The sequence below is a fragment of the Terrapene carolina genome, unplaced genomic scaffold, assembly GCF_002925995.2.
Source record: "Terrapene carolina triunguis isolate 2854851 unplaced genomic scaffold, T_m_triunguis-2.0 Scaffold34021, whole genome shotgun sequence".
Classification (NCBI taxonomy): Eukaryota; Metazoa; Chordata; order Testudines; family Emydidae; genus Terrapene; species Terrapene triunguis.
In genome coordinates this window covers 3,460,526-3,473,959 of record NW_020698372.1, presented here as the reverse complement: position 1 = coordinate 3,473,959, position 13,434 = coordinate 3,460,526, and the positions used below count along the sequence as shown (strand labels likewise).

The window sequence follows — 13,434 nt, the reverse complement described above, 5'->3', positions numbered from 1 at the left end:
AAAATCAACACCCTGCACCTCTATGCTTAGAAGCATAATCCATTTTAGGCAGTGTCCTAAATATTTGTTACACCCAGCAGGTGCATCTCTGAATTAATCCTTATCAAATGTTTAAGATTACAAAATTAGAATAAAACAATGCTGGGTGTTGGATATTGTTCAAAGAAAGTGCTTCCTGAAACGTATTTTTAAACATTAAGGGCTAGTTATAAAAGGCCCTTGTACAGGTGCTACGAGGGGGCACCTCACTTCCCTTCCCTTGCATGATGCGTGGAAGGGCCTTTCAGAATTGCAGTCCCTTTGCTCTGAGGAGCGCTGGGACTGCTCTCCCCTGTAACCTAAAGGAAGCAGAGAGGAGATGGGGCCATGGCTCGTCTCCCTTCCATGCTGACCCCCAGAGCAGGATCAGTGCACAGAGGGTGCTGAGCCGCACACCATACAGGAGTGTAGCAGCAGACATGCTCTCCCTGCATCCCAGAATGCCTCCTGAAGCTCCACCAGGGGTAGCACCTCTCTATACGACCACCTGTGCTGGTCATTACTTAATGAGCAGTACAGAACCCTAAGGAGCGATTAGTCTACTTAACCACAGAGGTTTAGAAATAAATTTTAAAATATGCAGTAATTTAAAAGTTGGGGACATTAAACAGCTTCTGACTGATTCAAAAAATGATGGCCAAAATTTTCAAATTTGGCTGCCTCAATTTAGGCACCTTGATCTACATTTAGGCTACCTGCAGAAGAGCAGCCTTGTTGTCAGAAATGCTGAACATTCGCAGCTCCCATCGTCTTCCTCGGTAATTGCGGATATTCAGCACTACTGAAAATTGGACATACACTGTAGGTAGCCATTTTGGCAGTTCGGGCCTGTATGTTGAAGAGATGGAATAGTTTTAGTTTAGCAAGGTCTGATCAGTAGGCTTGGATTCTGCACGACTAAAAGTAAGGAGCGGTTCAGATCCAGCTTCCATTTTGTCCAAGCCCACCCAGACCTGATCAGAGTAGCCAGGTAAATGGTTCCAGTATGAACTTCCCTCCTAATTTGAGGTCTCCTCACCAGTGCAATTGGATCATCCAATTATTTGAAAATAATTGGATCTAATTAGAAGTATAGGGCCATATCCCCTACTGGTGGAAATCCCCGTAGTTCCATTGATAGCAGTGGAATTATGGTGATTTACACCAGTTGAAGATCTAGCCCAGGATGGTCATTCTGGGCTAAATTATGCCTTGTGTTATTCTCTTGCAATCCTCATTATCTTCAATTTGTTTGCACAAGTATGAGGACAGAACTTGGTCCAGTATGTTTAAAAATAGTGTGTGTGTGTGTATATGTGTGTTTGTGTATATATACACATACACACACCGTTTAATGAAGGAGATTAAACAGAGTAGGATGCCTAATACATTTTTCAATCTCCATCCAGTAGACTGTTCTCTTATGTGTGTACAATACATTCCCAGATTTTTGTTTATGCAGGTATGCGTGTCATGAAATGTCACTAATAGTGGTTGGTTTACATATTTGTCTAATAATAAGCTAATACTGTGTATGTAATATCAATTCAGAAATGACTAATTTTAATAGATTAATGGCTTTTGTTCTGTTAGTGTGATTTAAAAAACAGACTTTGGAGTAGGATGTTTTCCATAAGAGGCATGAAAAGCAACTACTGTTGTTACAATGTTAAGTCTTCTTTGACAAAAATGTGTATTGTGTAGGTATTGCAAAACAAAAAACAAAACAAACCCTGCCCCACCCCGCTACTTGGTATTTGCATTTTTACAGATTTACTTGTGCCAAATATGTGCAAAGATTTAATTTACTGTTTTAAAAAAATCATAAAAACATGTTATAGCACACAAAGAATTATTTTGTCATCAAGTGATTTCAATCTTTAGTGTTAATATTTATATTTAGATTAATTTTTATAAATGAAAATATTTTAATGGTTAAAAAAATTAAGACTATATAATGATCTATTTGATTAAGTCTGAGTGAAAGTAAAGCTTGCCTTGTTGTTGTTATCTGCGTATTCACCAGGAATTATTGTTAAGAGAAATTATAAGAGTAAAAGCAATTTATGAAAAAGAATGCCTTTGCAGGGACCTGATTCATAAAGAAAAAGAAAAGAAATCTCCTGTTGTTTGGATTTCTGTGCACTGTACTCAGAAAAGGTGTAGACTGCACTGCCAGATATTTGAGTAGGATGGTAGGTGCTCCGCCCTGGCAGTATAGGAACTTGCTGTACATAAATGACCACTGCTCCGTTGGTTCTTTCACAGCTATACAGCTCAGAAAAGGACTGCAGTATTCCAGTGTGTGAAATGCACCAATTTAGCCAGGGAGGGATAGAGAGATGTACTCTTCCCTTCAGATTGATTTTAGAGGAAAAAGAAAAGAGCCCTTTAAGAAATGTATTACATCCTTCTAAACCATATGCACGTTGTGCTAAATACTGTCCCTCAACTGGCAAAATTCCCATAGATGTCAGTGGGGGTTTAAGAGCTGGGTTGGGTAACCTCAGGCTTTGGGCCTCTCTAAATACATACACCACCTTCATTTCCTATATTGCCCTGTTCTAATGTGTCCAATGCAAGTTTCATGCCATGTGGCAGGTTCCTTGCAGGTAGCACGTTCACTTTTATCTTTTTGCTCTGCGTTCTTGCCCCGTGCTTTTTTCTTGCAAGTGATAAATGTCCTAAACCCCAGGCTCTGTATTCCTCATGATTAGGAGAATCACTTTCCTAGCCCAGCTGGAATTGTGCAGTCTGAGGCTTTTACTGCTATGGCTTGCACTTTTCCATCTCTGTGCTGTGGGCAGTCAGTGTCACTACTCTTAGTGTGGATTACTGCATTGCCAAGCAGTGAGTACTTCGCATTTGGCCTGGTCCTTTGGAAAATGTGATGGAAATGTAGTCCCCCTCAGTGGTGCTCATATTCACAGTGCTGTGGATAACAAGCCTTCCTTCAAGTGAGTATCAACTGTCAGAATATGGCTGCAGAACGCTTTCACAGAAAAGATATATGTGCATACAAAAAACTGCCTCAACCAGCTAGCTGGAGATTTCCTCACAAAAGCAGAATCCCCTGGCTGGCCTAAAGCCTGAGAAGCAGTTATACAGTACACATCTTCTAGTCCCTTGGAATAGGGGATATGGGTGCAGCAGTGCTGAGTTCCAGTCAACCCTGATCACCAGAATGACTTACTGAGGGCTAGCAGCTGGTGCGACTCTAAGTTCTTCAGGCCTGGACCAGTGGCACAATCTTGATCATCTGGCCCAGTATATGCATCTTGTGTGGGAGTCCCAGGCCAAGTTGGGACTAGTTCTGGTATACTGTTTGCCCTACTCCATTGCAAAGTCCATGTGAGCTGTTGAATTTTCTCTCTGTAGTGGCACAGGAGCTACCAAGGCTGATAGTGGGTTTATTTTAACAGCCAAATGGATGATGACCATAGTGAGAACCCTGGATAATCCCAGCTGATTTCTGGCTCCATTCACATACCTGCCCACACTCACGATGCAGCTGTCTTAGCTTGGGTTGGTGGTTAGGCAGTTGGCAACTAGAATAGCACCAGGAACTGAACATTTCCATTATCTCTTGCATTGAGGCTACCTACCTCAGTGACGTGAAGGATCTATTTTAAGGATACGCACCCTTGCAGGCTAAAGGAACCAGAGTGCTTGCAAAAGGCCATTGAAAGGAGACACTGTTCCTTCAACAGGCCACAGTGGCCAAGATTTGATAAGATTATGTAGTACTATAATTATGTTTTTGATTAAGCTATTCAGAGGGTTTTGGTATAATGCTGACAAAACACCATATTACCTAAAAGCCTCCTATCTTTCTTAAGATAGGTGTGACAGAGGCTTCATTGGTGATGCTGGTAGATTGTCTTTTTATTGTTATTCAAGCAATAGCGGTGTCTAACAAGTCTGAATGATTGGCTTTAAAAACTGGAGTAGTCTTAGTTCATAAGCTATCCACACACTCCTAAAAAAGGTAACTGCAATAATATGGGACTCAGGTCACACCTCATATGAGCAACAAATAGTGGATATGCATAGCAATCAGTCTACAAACAAGCCCAGGGCTCAAATTCCTTCACACAACCTATTTATCAAACAACTGAGAAATACAATCAAGTCTGTAAAAATAAAATCACCTCCTGATGGCAGATAGCCCATTTTTCTGCCTCTGAATTAAGTTAGTTGGATAAATGAGGTGCTGTGATTAAGTCGACCACTGCTAATTTGGCAGTGATTCATGAAGACAACTAGACACACAAGCTTGGTCTATTATCTTCTGAAGTACTCTTCAGGACCCAAGTTTTAATTCTAGTCCATTAGCTAAATAGTGAATGGCTTTTTTTTTTTTTAAAACCATGAGCTACAACTTTTTTTATAATTTTATCTGATGTATTTTTGGTGGCAAGAGTGCTTATCAAGATTAAATGTGTATAATTATATGAGCAATGCTAATTAGAAGTTATTGAATTAACCAGTATAGTGATGGGTCACATCAATCAAGCAATCATGGATTATTTATGCAATCCAATATAATAGGATAATTTTTTAGGTATGATGCTTGAACAGTGACTTTTAGTTTTCCCACTTAAAAGATTAAACCACTACTATAAATCTTTTTCCATTTGCAGACCCCAAAAGATTTCAAATGGAGGTGTGTACCCCTTTGGAAATCTTAGTCATAGTCTGCAAACCCCTACAGGGTCTGTGGACCACAGATTAAAAACCACTGTTCTAGAGGGACATCAGCCAGCAGCTGTCTTTGGCCTCATTGTGCTGCTGAGGGTGATGTGCTATGATGGCACAAAGCTACCCTGACAGTTTAACTAGCCTGTGGCCTTTTAAACTCCCTGTCCTTCAGAAGGGAGGGTTTTTTGTTTTTGCAAAATAAGCAAGCAAAAAAACAACAAACACACAACCCCCACCTGTTTGTAGAGTACACCCAGTAAGATAGACATTTTAAAGGGCCAGGAATGTACAGTGTATAAATCCAAGCCATTAAACATGCATCACAAGCACATGTCAATGTGGTATGAAAATACTCAAAAAGCACTAACATTTCATATCTATTTAATATTGGTAAATACATTACTAAGAATGTGTGTTAGTTCAGCCAGCCATTGTTTACTTTTAACCAGCATTAACGAGTCGCTTTGAAACATGACAGAAAGGTTTGTTGTCAGGCTAGCATGGAGAGCATGTTTTATACAGAGTTGATTCCAAGCATGGAAATCTTTTGGTTCTTGCACAGATCTACCTTCACAGTGGCATTAGTTTACGGGGGGGAGGGAAGGAGGGAGGATGGATGCTTTGTTCAGGAGAGGAAGTGTGTGAACAGCATAGTTTGCATTTAGCATCACTTTTCAATTTGGATCTTTCCACCTGAGAGTGCTTCTTTTAAAAGGAGTTTACACAGGAAATAAACCAAAGATGTGGCAAAGGACATGTAAGCAAAAAGCAGAACCAAAACAGAGTTTGAACCTGTATGTGAGGAGGTGGGGAGGGGAGAGAGAGAGAATTCAATTCAAATGAGAGAAGCAACTGAGTTTAGTTACTGCGGTTGACAAGGAAATCACCACCAGCCATCGTCTTCTGCATCCAGTGCTTCTTGCTCCTGCAAAGCATTCACAACCAGCTCCAGGCTGCTGATCCCAGGCCTCAGGCTCTTGGGGCTGCTCCTTAGCTGCCTTTTCCCAAACCGGCCGATAGGTCGGACCCCACGTCCCACATACCAAAACGGATCAATCTCAGGACCTGGAAATCAAAGCATTCAGTAAAGAAGTGCACACTGAGCCACGATCAGTGAACAGCACTCAGCTTGGGAGCAACATCTACTGAACAATGCCAGAATATTCAAAGGGATAATACACCCTAAGAAAAACCCAGGGATAACTAAGTGCACCCCTATAGTCCTAAACATCAAACGTATATTGCTTTTAATGGAAATTCCCCATCTGTAGGGGCTGTAGGATAAGGGTTCAGGTATGGCCAAGATCTTTCCTATCAAAAAATTTCTCCATGTTTATGGGCCTCAACCTGCAGTTCTTACTCAGTCAAAGCTCCCATTGACTTCAGTAAGGGCCCGCAGTGGTTTCTCTGATGACAAAATGGCAGGCAAGTAATTTTCAGCACAAGTTGCCACTACATTTTTCTGGAAATCGTAGCCACCTGTCAGACGATGCTTTCTTTGGGTGTATGTGTCTGTACAAAGACAAGATTATTCAATTAAATGTCTACTGAAATAAGTCTAAAGCCTGATTTTGTTCTCCTCTTTAATACAGGCAAAGCCTCCTGGGAGCTTTGCCTTGATGTAGTGCTTACAATGCATAAAGCAAACTATTGACCTGCACTCAGACCTAGGTCTGCACCAACTTTTATCAACACTGCCTTGGAGGTGGAAAATCCACTGGGGAAGAAGGTTGTAGTTGTGGAAGCTAGCTCAGACCAGGGGATGCACTGACCTGTGTATCTGAGATGCCACTGCTTCCTGGACTCTTCTAGAGCCCTGATCAATTTTAAAACTGCCCTTCTTCAGCAGAAGTCTTGAAGAAGGGTGGCAATATTAGTGTTTGCCCTCAATTGAGGTAACCACCCCCACCCTTCCTCAGTCATAGGTTGCTAGGTCATTGTAAGATACATGATGAGCTGATGCCAAGAGGTGTTAAATTCACTTCGCCCCCCCACTGGAGCAAAACCCATTTTTGTTTTCGAGTCTTTTCCATCTAATGTCTAATTTACAGAAGATTGCATTCAACCAATCCTGCTAGATAAGCGGTCAGTGAAGACCTTCCACGTGAATGGAATTGCTTCCAAAATTGGCCCTCCTAAATCAAATGTGAAAAGCTGGTTTGAAAACATTTTTGATGGAAAAGTTTTTCAAGGAAATGCTGCTTTGTCGAAGTCAAAACATTTTGTGGGCGCATGTCAATTTCGATGGGAAAAAATTCAAAACTATTCAAAATCAAAATGGAGTATGTTTTGACTGTCATTTTGTTCTGATTAATTTTGTTTCAACTTAAATAACTTAATATAAAACATTACATGTTCCAACAAAAACTAAGTTTTGACATCAAAACATTTCAAAGGCAGTTTTGATGTTTCCAAGTTGCAATGTCACATTTTATTACATTAAATATTTTGAGATTTCAACTTTTTATCCTGGTTCAGAATAAAAACAAGTTTTGAAATTCCATTTTTGACCAGCTCTAATAAATATCTGAAGCTGCAGCTAATTGATTTTTGATCACAGATCAGTGTTTTTAAGCATGTACAAAAAAAAGAACAGTTGAGCTGTATAACTGTGATGTTTATGGAGGAGCTGCATTAGAAAAGCCTTTGTCAAGAGACATGGCTGAAGAGTATTCTGGTTCTCATAAGAAGGTTCAGAAATACATTGAGCTGCAGTGTGGGTGGGAATTAAAGCAAACGCCTTCAAAGAGCTAACCCACCCTTTGCTAATGAAATTCTTTTTATGGAGATCACATTTTTACATGGCTCACTTGTGCTTCGTTTAATTTGCAGGATTTTTTTCAAGCTCGGAATTCTTTTTAATTGTATCAGGAGAGTGGCAAGGTTTAGTTAGTGCAAACATTCTGGGGGGGGGGGGGGGAGAAATCTATAACTGTTTTGATGAAGACACCACCAGAACCATAATGATGGGGCTGATATTCCAGGAATATCATAGAAATGTCAAGATTGAGAGTGATAAATTTCAAAAACATTTCCTAGTTTATACAGATATCTCCAGGACCTGAAGTAAGGCTGCAGAATCTAGGCTGGAGCATTTTGGTTCTTTAACAAGAAAGAGAGAAGAGCAAAAAATTCCCTTCCATGTTGGCCACAAGTTGCTCCATAAATAGAAAGTACTTTTCATAAAGATGTGTGGTGTAAATGGGATTAGAGACCTCAATTTTGGAGTGCTCAACTTGACACCTTAAAGGGGCCTGATTTTCAGGCTCTGCTGAGCATCCACCTTCTGAACATCAGACCCTTTACATTGTCTCAAGTGGGCACCCAAATACCGAGGCTCCCAAAATCTCCAGTCATTTTTTAAAATGTAGAGAACATACTGTGGCAGGAGCCCATTCCAGTCACTCATCCCACTTATGGCCAGCCCCCTCCCCGACCACAGAGTCCTGTGGTCACACAGGACCCACTGAGGGGATTCTGAGGGGCAGGGGGGAAGAAGGGTGCATACCTAGGAGCCAATATTCCCCTTCCATTACTTTTTGCTCCCTTCTACCCATGATCGTGGAGGGAATTTGTCTCAAAGCTGCTTGTTGTCAGGATGGCCCCTCTGATTAAATGTGGCCCAGTATAGAAAGAGATAATGCCCTTTATCTAGCCTGGCATCAAAGCACTACACTAACTTAAATATTGGAAGGGAATTCTCCCTCCTGCATTAGATTCCATTTTTAAAATTCTGTGACAGAAGTTTTATTTGACTCAGAGCATGTAAGGAAAGACCAGCGTTTCTCAAACTGGGGTCACCACTTGTGTAGGGAAAGCCCCTGGCGGGCCGGGCCGGTTTGTTAACCTGCCCCGTCCGCAGGCCCGGCCAATCGCGGCTCCCACTGGCTGCAGGCCAATGGGAGCTGCTGGAAGCAGCAGCCAGTAAGTCCCTCGGCCCGCACCGCGGCCAGCAGCGGCGAACCGCGGCCAGTGGGAGCCACAATCGGCCGGACCTGCGGACAGGGCAGGTAAACAAACTGGCCCTGCCTGCCAGGGGCTTTTCCTACACAAGCGGCAACCCCAGTTTGAGAAACACTGAAATAGACCCTCATCCCATTCACACTAAGTAGTAATGCCCCCAGGATGCCCTACTACATCTTTCTAACAGTATATACACATCTGACAGGACTTTCCATGAGACCCACAACCTGAATCGGATTTCACCCATGCATATTTGAGTCTGGTATCACTCGGTGGAAGCCAGTGGAGTTACACTGTGTCAAATCAGTGCGAGAGGAGAATCTGACTGGCAGTGGCCAGTATGGGAACAAAATAAAATGATCATTTGAAAAAAGCCAGAAAGTCAGTGCTTACTTCTGTTGTCTATCTGATGTTTAAACGATCTGCGCTGGCCTGACGTAAAGCTGAGTGATACCAACAGCACCAACATGTAGACTGTGATCCGCTTTAAATGCTTGGGCTGAGGTGAACAGTGAGAGCGATGAGACCCCGCCACTGCATGCCACATGATGGATCAACTGTAAGGCCACTGGGAGAAGAGAAGGGAACATGGTATAAACTACACGATTAATAAAAAAAACATTCCATCAGTTTTGAAAAAAGATCTATAGATATAGATGACGACAGTTGATAACTAGGGCTGTTTATTATACAGCTATTCATCTAACAGCTATTTAAAATCTCAAAATAAAGTGAAATATTGATCCATGGTCTAATCCACAGAGCAGGAAACCACGATGTTCCCAGTGCTGCCACTGATTTGCCATGTGACCTTAGGCAGCTCACTCAGGGCACATCTTCACTACCCGCTGGATCGGCGGGTAGCAATCGATCTATTGGGGATTGACTTATTGCGTCTAGTCGAGAGGCAATAAAATCAATCCCCGATGGCTCTGCCGTCGACTCCGGAAATCCACCACGGCAAGAGGCGGAAGCAGAGTCGACGGCGGCGCAGCCGCGGTCGACTTGCCGCCGTCCTCACAGCCAGGTAAGTCGACCTAAAATATGTAACTTCAGCTACGCTATTCACGTAGCTGAAGTTGCGTATCTTAGGTCGACTCCCCCCTCCCCCCCATAGTGTAGACCTAGCCTTAGTCTCCCGCAGCTTCCTTGCCTGGACAATGGGTGTAACATTTACCTCCCTCAGAGGTGTTGAGAACTAGTCAGTCAAAGACTGTAAGGCGCTTCAGAGATGCAGTGTGCTGTAGTAGGCAAGCACTTGCTGTATGAAGTATACTTTAACAAATACCCATTTTATTGTTTTCCATCATTCCTTTGCACAAAGATGCTAATATTAAATGTTAAGTATCAGGGTATTTTTACTGCCCTAAATAGGACTAAATTCCCATAAATGATGAGAATACATTCTAGATCTCTCTCTAGTGCTAAGTACATGCATCCGTGTGTATCTGAATGTTGCTGTGCAAATTTCACTCTGTTTTTATCTTCTGAACTTGTAGCATTTATAAAGGACATTTTTAGATTTTAATTAAAATTTGGTTTCTCAACTAATTCTTCTGTTTAGAAGATAAAGCTTTCCAGGTGCCAACTTGTGGTTTGTTAAATGAAACAGTTTCCACTGATTGATCCTGCAGTCCTTAGTTCTCCAGGGCACTGTTGGGAATCTTACCTGAGGACTGTTGGATGAGTTCTACAGACATCAAGGGTCAAAAACTGGGCAGTAATGGGGAGTCTAGAAGTTAGGATCTAGACCATAAGAAATTCTGGGTTCTGTTCCAAGCACTGACATTCACTCATTCTGAGATCTTGGGCAAGTCACTTAGGCCCAGATCCTCAAAAGGTACTTAGGTTCCTAACTCCCATTGATTTCAATGGGAGTTAAGTGCCTACATATCTCTGAAGATCTGAGACTTAATCTTTCCATAACTCAGTTCTCCTGTCTGTGAAGCAAGGATAATATCTACTTTATAGGGGTGTAGTAAAGTTTAGTTTAACACCAAGGGCTTGATCCCACATCCATTAAACTCCATGAGAGTATTTCTATTAACTCCAATAAGTATACAATTGGGCCCTAAGATTTTCAAATTCAAGGTGCTATCAAAGTGCAAAGCATAATATGCAGTGCACTAAACTAATGCTCATTGTCTGAAGCACTTGAGCATTTCTATTCACTTTGTTTAGTAAAATATCTGTACAGTCAAAGGCTTGTCCTCCAAATGTAGTTTTACTTTTACACTGCTGGTTATTTAAGACTGAATGAGAAACAAGCATATAACAGTTTAGAGAAGGAGTGTTTTAATGGGTATTTTAAACAACCTTTAATTTTTAGCTGCATAATTCTTACTGTAATCAATAGATTTACTTCTCATCCAGCCAAATCCCTCTAAAACTAGTAGAGCAAATGTGTTTAGAAATATCCTAACTCTTCCTGAGCATTAGACTTTGTGGGGCAAATTCTGCTGTCACTTACTTACATCTGTGGAGTGACTCCAGAAGTAGTGAAACCAGAATCTGGATCCCAAATGTCACATTACAAGGAGTCTCTCTCTCTCTCTCTTATTCCATGACATTACTAAAGCAAATATTCTTGGGGACTAACAACTGTCTGGCTTGTACATCTTTATCAGCCTCCTCGCAGTCATTTATTCCCAGAGAAGTCCCTGCATTGAGGTCATTATTGCTATAAAACGAAAAAATATTTTAAAAAGCAAAGGCATTTATACTTGTCTGCCTAATGCAAGTTTTTTAGCATAGTTCTATAGAATTAATGTCTTGAGTCAAGCAGCCTGACTGGCTAATCCTAATCAGGACAGGATCCTAGTGAAGTGCATTTCTTCCACACATTTCTCTGTAGTTACTTCTATGACCCCCATAACCAAGTGACAGCACCTCAGAATACTAGTTCATTTATCCCTGGGAGGAAGGGAAGTAATAACCCCATTTTACAGATGGGGATACTGAAGCACAGAAAGACTACTGACTTGATCCTGCAAGGTGCAGAGCACACAACTCCCAGCGAGTTCAGTGGGAAATACGTTCCTTCAACAAGGTCACGCTTAGCACCTTGCAGGATCGAGCACTAAGTGCTTGCCCAAGTGAGTCTGTGGTAGAACTAGAAAAAAAAAAATGAACCCAGAGCTCTCTAGTCCCACCCATGCCTTAGCCCAAAGCTCATCTTCCTCCTAAAATAAACGGAGTGAACTGTTCGTCTTTAAATCCAACCAGGATTATTAGTTACTGAGGAGAGAAATCATGTCACCCCTGAGTATTTCATTACTGATGTTGGCAGGCCAGCGGGAACAGACCCCATTGCTCTGCTCCGTGACATGCCTAAATCTCCTGGAGCAAAAGTAAACGAGTCTGGAGGAAATAGTTCCAGTGAACCACACGATCAAATATCCGCTGCAGCGCTGGCGGATTCTGTTACACCCCGACACTGACTGAGCTGGGGGATCGCTGCGGTTTCTTTAATACATTTCCTTCCTTCTCCAAAGGGGGAGAAAGCTAGTGACAGGAAGGGAACGGCGGCTGCTTGTGGGTGCCCTGCACAAGCTCCCCACCGGAGTCTGGCAGCAACACGCAACTGCCTAGAAACCTCGTTCAGAGGGTAGATCTTGACGTCTGAATGGGGAGAAGTTACTGGGAGTTAGTTTACGTTACACAGTCTCATACTGTTACAGGAACGTGAATCTGAAGAGCTCAGGGCCCGATCCCGCAGCTACCGAAGTCAATGGCAACACTCCTCGCCTCCGATTTCAGCGGGGGCAGGATCAAGTCCTTAAAGCGTTTTACAAACGTTAAACTCCAATCCCCCCCCCCCCGCAGAAGGCAGGGCTCAGCCCCACTTTACATGTGGGGAAACTGAGGCAGGGGGCAGCTAGGGTCTTGCCCGAGTCCCTGGCAGAGTCGGGGATCGAGCCAGGAACACCTCCCACTTCTGCCCCAGATCTGCCTTCACTCGGACACCTGCTTCTGACCAGCCTTTACACTCGCTCGCCTGGCCCAGCAAATCCCCATTGAAACCGGAGCTGCCTCCCCCACGCCGCTGCGCTCCAGTTTTGTCCCTCAGCCAAGGGCGAGCTGAGCCCGTGGCTGAAGCTGCTTCACTCACCTGTCCCCCAGGGGCTGCTGCTCCGTAAGTAGCTGCTGCTCCACAGGGAAACCAGTCCCGGAGCTGGGGTGCAGCCGGGCCTTTTATAGCTGGGGGCTCGGGCTGGAGAGAGGGAGGGGAGAGCCGAGGGGGCGTCAGCCGCGTGGCCGGGCACCATTTCAGTCAGCCGGAGCAAGAGAGTAGTTCGTGTGGCTCCATTAGCCCGGCACCGATCAATGGGGCAGAGCTGGGGGCGGTGTTAATGCAGCGCACGGCTGGGGGCGCTTCGTCAGGCTGATGGAGCAGCTGCTAGGCGCCCCATGACTAAGGAGGAGGCTACTGGGGCGGGGTGGTGGGCTCAGCCTTAGCCCCCCCACTGCTGGCTCTCAGGGGCTAAAGCAGCAGGTGAGCTCCTCCCACCACCTAAGGTGGGTGCCTGAGAAGCACTTCGCAGGTGGGGAAAAACCTGCCTATGCTGGAGAGAGGCAGGGGAGCAGCCTCCAGCCCGAAGTGCTCGCCCATGCCCAGGGTCACACAGCGGTGGGGAAACTGCCAGGGCAGGGGGCTGGGACAGTGGTGCAGAGCCGCCCCCCTTCTTGCGTGCCGCTGTTTGTCCTTTCTGCGGGACGCTGCTCTGACGCGGTTTGCGCCCCTTACCCACA

The 13,434-nt window shown here is 43.7% G+C and overlaps 1 long non-coding RNA gene across 1 annotated transcript; it reads right to left on the bottom strand.

The window, feature by feature from the left end:
• Positions 1–5,083: 5,083 nt before the first annotated feature.
• On the bottom strand, positions 5,084–12,937 carry LOC113405148. The gene is made up of 3 exons (XR_003369454.2): positions 12,794–12,937; positions 9,076–9,250; positions 5,084–5,784 (listed from the first exon to the last, which is right to left on the bottom strand). It is a non-coding gene; the product is annotated as an uncharacterized LOC113405148 (long non-coding RNA).
• Positions 12,938–13,434: the final 497 nt, after the last annotated feature.